Source organism: Chaetura pelagica, unplaced genomic scaffold, assembly GCF_000747805.2.
Source record: "Chaetura pelagica isolate M959 unplaced genomic scaffold, ChaPel_1.0 scaffold90, whole genome shotgun sequence".
Classification (NCBI taxonomy): Eukaryota; Metazoa; Chordata; class Aves; order Apodiformes; family Apodidae; genus Chaetura; species Chaetura pelagica.
Window position 1 is genome coordinate 3,212,519 of NW_009953496.1, and position 9,767 is coordinate 3,222,285.

Below are 9,767 nucleotides of genomic sequence, written 5' to 3' on the forward strand. Positions count from 1 at the left end.
ACAAGATTAATTGATACTACTCAGAGGTGAGAGCCTAGATAGCACCTGGCTATGAGCATGTTGTGAAACCAGCTTCCCAGTCTGTGCCTGAGGCATGTCCAGACTCCTTACTCCGACTGTGGGTGAAGATGAAACAAGATCCAGACACACAGCCTCCCTCCCTCAGTCCCAAGGGAAAGAAAAGCAGATGCATTTGCTGGAGACAGTTCCGGTGTTTTCCAACAGATCCCAGATCTGATGAACTAGCAGACCAGGACAGTGAGGGGAGGGAGAGGACTCACTACTCAGGCTTCCCTCTCTTCAACGGTAATGGAAAAGAAACCACAAAAGCAGCACTACAGTCACATGCCAAAAAAAGGCTCTGTGAACTCTTGAAATTTAGGCTCGCTGGGCTCACTTTCCAAGCAAGTAATACAGATCTTCCCAGGCGTGTCTTACACTAAAGGCATATAAGATTAAGGGAGTGTTCTCAGAATCTTTACAGGACGACCAGAAAACACCAAGCTGATCTGACAGAACATAGATGTACCAGAGAGTATGACCCTGGACAGAAGAAGAAGGCATTTGGAAACCTTGTGTTTAGGGAATGTTGTGCCCTTTTGAAATTTCTCAAAGACAGCCTTGTGCAGGCTTTACAATTACTGAGGGAAAGGGAGGATTGTGAAGAAAAAAAAATAATTAAATTTAAAGGAAATGGAAGGAGAACACGAAGAGCATTTTAAGAGGCTGGAGGCAAACCCCCCACCACAGAGAGCGGGCAAAAAGGGAGCTAAAAATAGGCAGCTTGAGACAGGGCTCTCCAAAACAGAGCAGGAAGGACACTGTGTTCTGGAAACTGGTGAAACCAACCACAGACGAATGTGCCAAGGCTCTTGTACAGTTTGTTGGCAGTTGCTCAAGGCTGGCACGTAATCTGTACCAGGAAAGGTATCACCAAGAAGACAGTGCCCTTCAACAGGGCATGCATTGCCAGTACAAACTCCTGAGGGGGCAGAGGCAAATGGCTCATCAGCCACTGACAGAAAGTGATAAAAGAAAGATTTTTCCTAGACTATACCTTATCACCAGAGGAACTGATAAAAGCGAAGATTTATGTACTTACCTAACTTCATCAAAGAAATGGTGGGGTTTTTTTCTACCTACTCACAGTCAGCTTATAGCCATTTGCTCTTGTGCTTACATGGACACTTAATTTCTTTTTAAATTAGCTTTAGTTAGCTTATCTTCTCCCCCCATGTGTTTACAGAGAGCAATCATATCCCTCCCCCAAGCTAACACACCAACCTCTGATATTTTCTTATTTTAAGTCAGATCTTTGATTCCACGATCACTCCCCTTTTACACTTCTGTATGTACTCCTGTCCAAACTTGTTTTGCTTGAAGTGGGGTATACGGAGTGAAAATAACATTTCAAATACAAACTCACAAGCACCTTGCAAAATAATACCTCCATCCATACATCTAAGATTTTGTCCGACCTAACAAAACATCTGAGGGTAAATAAGTCTTTTTTGCTCCCAAATTACACTGATGTTTCCAAGTTCCAATTACCTCTTACCTTAACCAATTTAAAACAGATATTCCTATCACCTCCTAAATGCAATCATTTGCTATTTGTACTATTAAATTATATCCCATTTCTGCTGCAGTCATCTTCAAATTAATCTTTAAAGTCATCTTTATGTGATTATTTGATCTTCATCTGTGTTGGCATGTCTCTCCTCGTATTTATTCTGATGGCTTTCATCAGCTTGTTCCTGTTTTCTATGCCAAGCTCACAAAACAAACATATTAAGTGGCACCAGTGCCAAGGTAGGGTCTCAAGGCACCTCCTTGCAGCCAGACAGGTTTTTCTGTAGCACAGCATGTTGTCCCTTCTCTTTTATGTGCAACTCAGGTATCTCATCTTCTCCAATCTGACAGTTTCACAAGTAGTACAATATTAAATATTTCACTAGAGAATAGAATACGGGACATATTTTATCTCCTATAGCTAGAAAATAACTTATTTTTCTCCAAGATAAAATTTATGTCTATATGCAATGCTTAATGCAACCAAGGCAGTATTTTGTTCTGTTTTCTATTTACCTCCATTTCTGATTAATTCTGTATGTCATTCTGTATGCTGAAAGTCTTGATGCTAGAACTACACTTCTGTAACTGGTCTCACACATACCGGTTGTCCAATGCCTGGACTTGCCTGCATGGAGAGGGCATGGAGACCACCTTTCTCACTGTCTCTTCATATCCAAGAAGCAGAAGACATACTCAAAAGAAGCATAAGGATGTTGCTCTTTAGTCAAGCTGTAGGTAACCTCTGGAATTTCTTGTTCTGAGATGTTGTGGAGGATTCAAGTTGCAAAGATAAGGGGGCACATGTAAGAGACAATAAAAGATGAAGCAACAGAAGGTTAACAGCTACAACCTCCCCATGCTTACTCTGCATATGAAGTCCCTGGGGAATAAACTGATGGAGGCTCAGAGACTAATCCTGAATTGGGAAGCATGGCGGGATGGATTTTCAGTCTAACCCAGTGTACTAACTCCTCTGTTTATATAATCTACTGTATCTTATTGGATAGCTTATCTGAGTCTGATTTCCACCACACTGACTTTAACATACCAGCTCCCATTCACTTTCCTACTTCTTACCTCACAGCCAACATCGTCATCATTGAAAGCTGAGACAAAGTGTTTGTTTAGCTTTTGCACAACACTTAGGTTATCTTTAAACCCTGGAATATCCTTATGGCACAGCAGATGTGCTTCTTTTTTCCCATTTAGTTTCTCGCTTTACCTGCTGTTAGTTGCTGCAGTATTGAGGGATTTTTTAAGGTAAAAGCTTGACTTCTAGAAACTCTCACTCTGTCCCTACATTTTCCAAGAAATAAACAATTTCCTGGTTTATTTCTTGGTAAATCCTTTCATCAACTCCTGGTAGCCTTCAAGTTTTGTTCATAGGTTCTTGTTTGACACAGCAATCCATTAAGCTACTATTGGATCCCCTTCTGCAAGTTCTTCCTTGCCAAAGATAAAACAGATTTTACACCTTTGAGATAGATTTTACACTTTTACACCTCTGATCTGAGAAATTCCAGCTGCCTGCTGTCTCTCATTCTTCATGATCTCCAAGTAATGAAAGTAAGGACAACAGCTCAGAAAGTAATGCAAAGTAGATTTTGTTATCTGAAGAGCCTTCCAAGGATCTAAGGTACTTACCTTCAACAATTGCAGCCATCTAGTGGGCAACTATCAGAAACAGTGGCTAGTCAGCAACGATGTAGTCTACTGTTACTCACAATTGTTATCTTTCTGAGTGGCTAAACCAGGTAATATGAAAAAACAGGTCCCAAATCTTAATAATAAATTTGTACTACAGCCCAGTTACCCTGCCACCCCCTTAAGACCAGAGGAGTGAACACACTTTGCTACCGCCAAACATTACTCCACAAGGAGTCATGTGGGCATACAGGCTTATTCTCTTGCATTTCTAATAGCACAAATAAGTCATTACTTTACTAATACCTCCCTGCACTTAGAGTGATAATCAATGCATAACTAGAAAGGCTCCTACAGTAGACCACACAACCAACTCATAGATGCTTGACAAGTGTGGAGTCAGATTTATGTCCATCAAGGCTTTATCCTACAGCTGTGCTTCCTAACCTGTGCTACACCTACCTTATTGATTGCATTGATCCCTCTGACAAGGGGAACATCAGCAGCTGCTGATTATCCCTGATGCAAATGCTTGTCATCACAGTAGGTGATCCTACATAGACAGTTACTACTTTTGCACACTCAGTTAACTCAGCTAGGTAACAGCAATTCAACAGCAACCGCTTTTTGGGGCATGGGAGGTCTGGAAGGAAAATATATCAGCTGGTATGCATTTAGGGGAGGAGAAGGTGCAAAGTCCTAGGAAAAGGAAGAAAGGAATGTAGATATCTCTTGACCTGTAAAGAGCCACTTAGAGAGCCAGAAGTTGTTGCTATTGCTGCTGTCAGTGGTAATTAACTCCTTTAGCATTGGTTGTGGTGGTATCCATGCCCTCTGTGACCACAAAATGCTTCACTAAAGGTTTCTTTAATGCAGATAAATCAGTCAAAATTTGAACATCAACTAAAACCAGGTATCTCCTGTAGATTGAATTTCATTACTTTTTAAAATAACCAGGTTATCATAGAGTGCACAACACCCAAAATGCTAATGTGTCAAAAAAACCCATGCCCTTGGCAACATCATTATGATGATGTCCTTCATTCCCTGCCAAAAGTTATCCTGAGTGTAAGACATTAGTATTCTCTTTTGTCAGCTAGGAACCCACCACAGTTTTCATGCTCTATGTCTGATAAATGCTTGAAGGAATGCACTGAAGGAATGACTTCTTGGAAGCATAATCAGTTTGGTTTTAAGTAATACTACAAAACTTATTTGAACTCTGGTGGTTATGACCAAGATAAAACACATATGACCACAAAAGAATCTGCCAAAAAGTGAATCCTGAGAACCTAACTGACACACCAAGCAGGTATAATGCAGAAGTCTAGCTTTTTCACAGTTTGCCCATGTTACAGGTATTCTCAGGTGTCTTCTCTTTGTCTATGTATGCCTGCATTATTTCTGGCTATTCAGAATTTTCAAAGTTAATAGCAAATTTCTAGCTAGATTCAGTCCTTGTGTTTCCTCAAGATCACTCTTATGAAGCTGGGTATGAAGGGAATAGTCATGATAGGAGAGGACCAGATCACCATGGATGAGAAAGATAGTAAGAAACATTCAGCCACTGAAGTTCCCCTTTCTGTGCCTAAAGCATTTTTCCTCTCTTTACTCTTAATCCGGCTCCCATTTTCCCTTGTCTGGGTGTCTGAACGGATGCACAGAATTTTGTTCATTTTCTGCCCCTCCATCTCACAGCAGAGCACCACTGCCAGATATTCACAGCTGTTTTTTTCTGGACCAGAAAGCATTTATCTCCAGAGCATGAAGCATGATTGCTTACAAGAATACCTCCAGTGTTTCATCTTTTATGGGCAGGGCAGTTCCTATCAAAAAAGTAGAAGCAGCTTTGCATCCTTAACACCCAAGACCAAGCTCTGATGAGGCAGCAGCATCCAGCAGCACCCAGGGAGGTGAGAAGAGATGTGCCAGAGGAGATACCATGCTCTGTACATCTCTTTTTCATTCACCAGAGCTTCTGCAGCTCCTGGAGCTAGAAACCATTTGGGGACTAGTGTAACTACCTGGCTGATTTACCACTGGAGCTAAGTAAACACTTCACAGCCAAAAAATTAACTAATCCCTCCTTTTTTTTCCCAATTATTATCTATTTTTAAGCTCTGTATTTTATCAATGTTTTAGTTGTAAGATACTCACTGTAACTTTTGTTGAAGCTTGTGCTATTCCCGTTATACCTAAAACACATATTATTTCTATCACTCAATCAGTTCTCTCAAACTTTTCATCAATAGGCAGTGGAACTGAAACAGTTATCTCTCTTTGGATCTTGGAACAAAGACAGACTTAAACACACACAAACAAAACAGCAGCCAATGTTTGCTTGTGTGCATGGCCTGGGGCAGCAGTTTTAAGTACTGAAACTCAATGGTAGGAAAGAGATAGGAAAGCAGATGTGCTGTGAAGTTCCCAGCGTCAGCAGAGCATCTTCAGCTACATATTCTAGTGATTGGCCTACCTCAATAATTCTGAATTAGGTAGGTCCACCCTGGACTTTAGCACCTGGAAGTTGTACTCAGTCCCTGCAAAATTTTAGCAAGTTGCCTTTTGCCAGAATTGTGTACTGGATGTCCCCTGAGAAAGCCACAGGAAATACACACTGGTCTTGTGGTTAATTTAACAAAGTTCTCAATATCATTATTATCTAGTGGAAATGTAGCCAAACACTTACTGGGCAGCCAAAACTTAAATAAATGCCCATGTTCTTAAGTGGTCATTTTGAAAATGTGACATAAAATGCACATCTCTTTTTAAGACACATGGCATATAGAGATGAACTTCCACACCACCATGGGTTTGAACATGCTGAAATGATTTGCAGCTCTGCTTTAAAGTTGCTGGCTTCCCAAAGTGATGGTGATAAGTAAAGTGAGATCTGGAACAAATTAACATATTTCCCCATGACCTGTGGGTTTCTTCAGAACTGCTTATAGTACTTAATGGGCAGCTAGAGCTTCCCATAACAACAAAATGTAAAAGAAGAAAAAAGCCTGTGAATATTGATAAGCTGCAAAGTCAGGCACCTGGAATTTAGGAAGTATAAAAATAAAGTTCCCTGTGTAATGTTAATTTGAGACTCCCATATACATTTATTCTGATACAATCGTGATACTCAACATTTTTTCCACGGGATTCCTCTGCAGCTGGGACAGACTGGGAAGCCGGGAAGCAGAAGCAAAGTGCTGCTTTCCAACTAAGACACAGCTGGCTGTCAGCAAATGCCACGTCAGTGCCAGCTTCTGTGCCGCAGAATGAGAGAGGAGCCCAGGGGAGCATCAGAGGCACGACTGACTGAGGTGCTTGTGTTTGTGCAGAGACACTGGGTGTGCAGGACACAAGTTAACTCCTCCACTTCCCAACTTTCCCAAGGGGCCCTTCAGAGCAGATGTAATCCAGCAGGGTTGCCTGGGAGGAGCAGGCTGATTCTGCTGCCTCCTTCCCTTCCCTGTGACCCCACAGGTGGGACCCCCAGGCAGGTCAGTGCATGCAACCAGTGGGCCCTCAGAAAGAGGACAAGCAGGAACCGACAGCCAGAGTTGTTCCAGGAATGCATACATTTTCCTGGCCATCACCCTTCTAACCCAGCGACCTGCAGGAAACTGCCCGATTGACTGGGCTGGTTGTGTGTCTACAACCTGTGGTGGTAGACAAGCTGGCCACAGCTGGGCATCTCCTGGGAGTTAGTGTGCATCCTTAGGAAACACATATCCCCAAGGCACAGTGCAGGTAACACCTTGCAAAAATGCTGAAACTATTTCTAAATAAGCTACTGCAAGGAGGGGAGGTTAATGCTGAATTAATGCAGTACTGCACCCAGCCTAATGAGTTCTGCTTCTTAAGCCATAAAGCCACCTCAGTGTTACTCTTTATGTGGCTGTTGGCCCTTTTTATTACAGCAATTTAAAATTGAGAGAAAAGACTTTACAATTTGTACCCATTTTATTCTGCTTCTTTTTTCCTTCTTTCCATTAAAAAAAAAAAAAAGCCAAACAAAGACCAGCACTGCCATTCAGCTTGCCTGGTTTTGTACTTGGGCACTACAATGGTTCACATTAACAGCTGTAATATTTTTTTATTGGAGGTAACTGGAAGTTCAGAGACATTGAGTGACCTCTCCACGCAGGAAGAAACAAAAGCCTTTATTTCCAGCTTCCTCTTCAAACAGAAAAATCTTCTCCCCCACCCTCCCTACAGTTTACTGAAAATTGTTCCTTCTTTTAAAAAGTTTACCCCAAAATACCACAACTGTGTCTCAGATTCCCACAAAGCTCAGACTGGCAATACAACAGACCCCAAATCTGTCAACACAGCTTCCCCTCGGTGTTGCTGCTGCAGCCAAGGTTTGGATCAAGGCACCTCAGACCACTCCACTGCCTGTATGTAGAGCACAGCCACTTGTCAAGGAGGCAAATGTGAGCTGTGAACAACAAATCGCCATATAATTTCAGGGAGATACTGGGACTAAGTTTTAAAATTGCAACCCAGGGTGTGAAGAATAAAATTAAAACAAAAGCAAGAACAAAAAAAACTCTAACAACCTTTTAAAATTATCCCAGACCCCAAATTTCAGAGTATCTATTTCAAGGCCAGACAAAGAGTCTTACTCAAATAATAAAGTTGCTTATGACTCAATTTTTCCTCAGCCTCCACATTCCCAAGTGCTCAGCTGACTTCAGTATTTTTTAATGTAAAGCCAGCTCAAGGCTTCTCAGTAGTGTAGGCAAAATGCAGTTTTGAAAAAGGTGGCAGAAGGGTCCTGCATAAAGAGGACAAAAAAATGAGTGGCTTCACTATACGGTGAAAAACCAGAACAGTGTTTCTTGCACTAAGATAAGTTTGGTCCAAGCAATTTGAGTCTGCTCAGACCCTGATGCCAGGAAAGCTTTTTTTTTTTTGCTTTTTTTTTTTTTTCCCAGTTGCTGAAAAGGAAAGAGAAGACTTCTGCCTCTTGGGTGGGATAGCTTACAAAGGGACACACAGAGATGTTCCTCACCTGGAAGAGGCTATTCACCTAAGAGGGACTGCAGGGCACAGGTTTTCATTGCTCATTGGTTTGAATTTCATGGCCTTTGGCTAAGAGTGGCAGCCACGCAGTTGTGACACTCACTGTCCTGGTTCAGGGGTGGTGCTGCCAGGTCCTGGCTCCCCAGGGGTGACAGAGGGGACCACAGTCACACTAGATTCTCACAGGCTGGATGTTGGGAGGCTCTGCCTATTGAAGGAATGGCTCACAGAGGCCAAATCTGCAACACTGGTGATGCCTTAGAGTACTACTGAGTACTGCATTTTGGCCAGATTTTTTTTTTGTTTCTTTTTGTTTGCCTCTTACAACCAGAGGTGTTTTGTCCTTCCTTTCAATGCACCTACATTCTGGTTTTGAGCATGGCGGTTCATTTGGGGAGAAGGAGGGATGTAACAGCTGATCACCTTTACACAGCCCTTTACTGGTTACGGCTTAAAGCATCATGTTCAAAATTAGCCTTAAGCAAGACTGAAAAATGGTCTCCTGAGCAACCTGGTGTAGTGGAATGTGTCCCTCCCCATGCAGGGGGGTTGGAACTAGATGATCTTTAAGGTCCCTTTCAACCCAAACCATTCTATGATTCTATGATTCTATGATAACATTTATGACATCTGCTGTACCTGCCTGGAGCCCAAGCCCCAAGTATGAAAGCCATGCATAGGCAACTATGAATGCATGGCATTATAGCCTGGAAGGACTCGTAGTACGAAGCTGTATGAGGCCTCAAAGACAGGAACAATAGCAATGGGAATGTTTCACTATGTGTGGTCTGTGTGTTACAGTCATTTTCCTCTCTATCAGAGGCTTTTAAATCTGCCTCTATGGGGCCATGGTGATCAAGATGATGCAATGAGAACAGTTAGACACTGGAATAATCTCCCAAGGGAACTTGTGGATTCCCCCACACTGGACAGTTTTAAGATATAGCTTGACAGGGTGCTGGGTCATCTCATTTAAACTATATTATTACCTAGAAAGGTTAGACCAGATGAACCTTGAGGTCCCTTCCAACATGGCATTCTAAGATTCCATGTTCATGTGCATCTGGCAACCCTGGGGAGATGGAAGGAGACTCAGATATTAACTGGTGTATCAATTTTCACCCGCTCAATGCTTGTACATATGGGCTGCCAATCTGGTAAGCCTATAAATTGCCTTTTCTCCTTGCTTCATTCTATGTAATATTCAGATTAAAAATGTGTTAAGAGCTTTGGGATGGTTTAGCCAGCTCTTTCAGTGAATCTGCAAACTGCATCATTTTCGCATATCTCAACTTCCTGTTCCAATTTAGGATGAAATCATAGAATCATAGAACATAGAATCATAGAACTATTCAGGTTGGAAAAGACCCTTGAGACCACGGAGTCCAACCATCATCCCTCCTCTACAAAGTTCTCCCCTAAACCACGTCCACCAACACCACATCCGAACGACCCTTAAACACATCCAGAGATGGTGACTCAACCACCTCCCTGGGCAGCCTATTCCAGTGTCCAACCACTCTTTC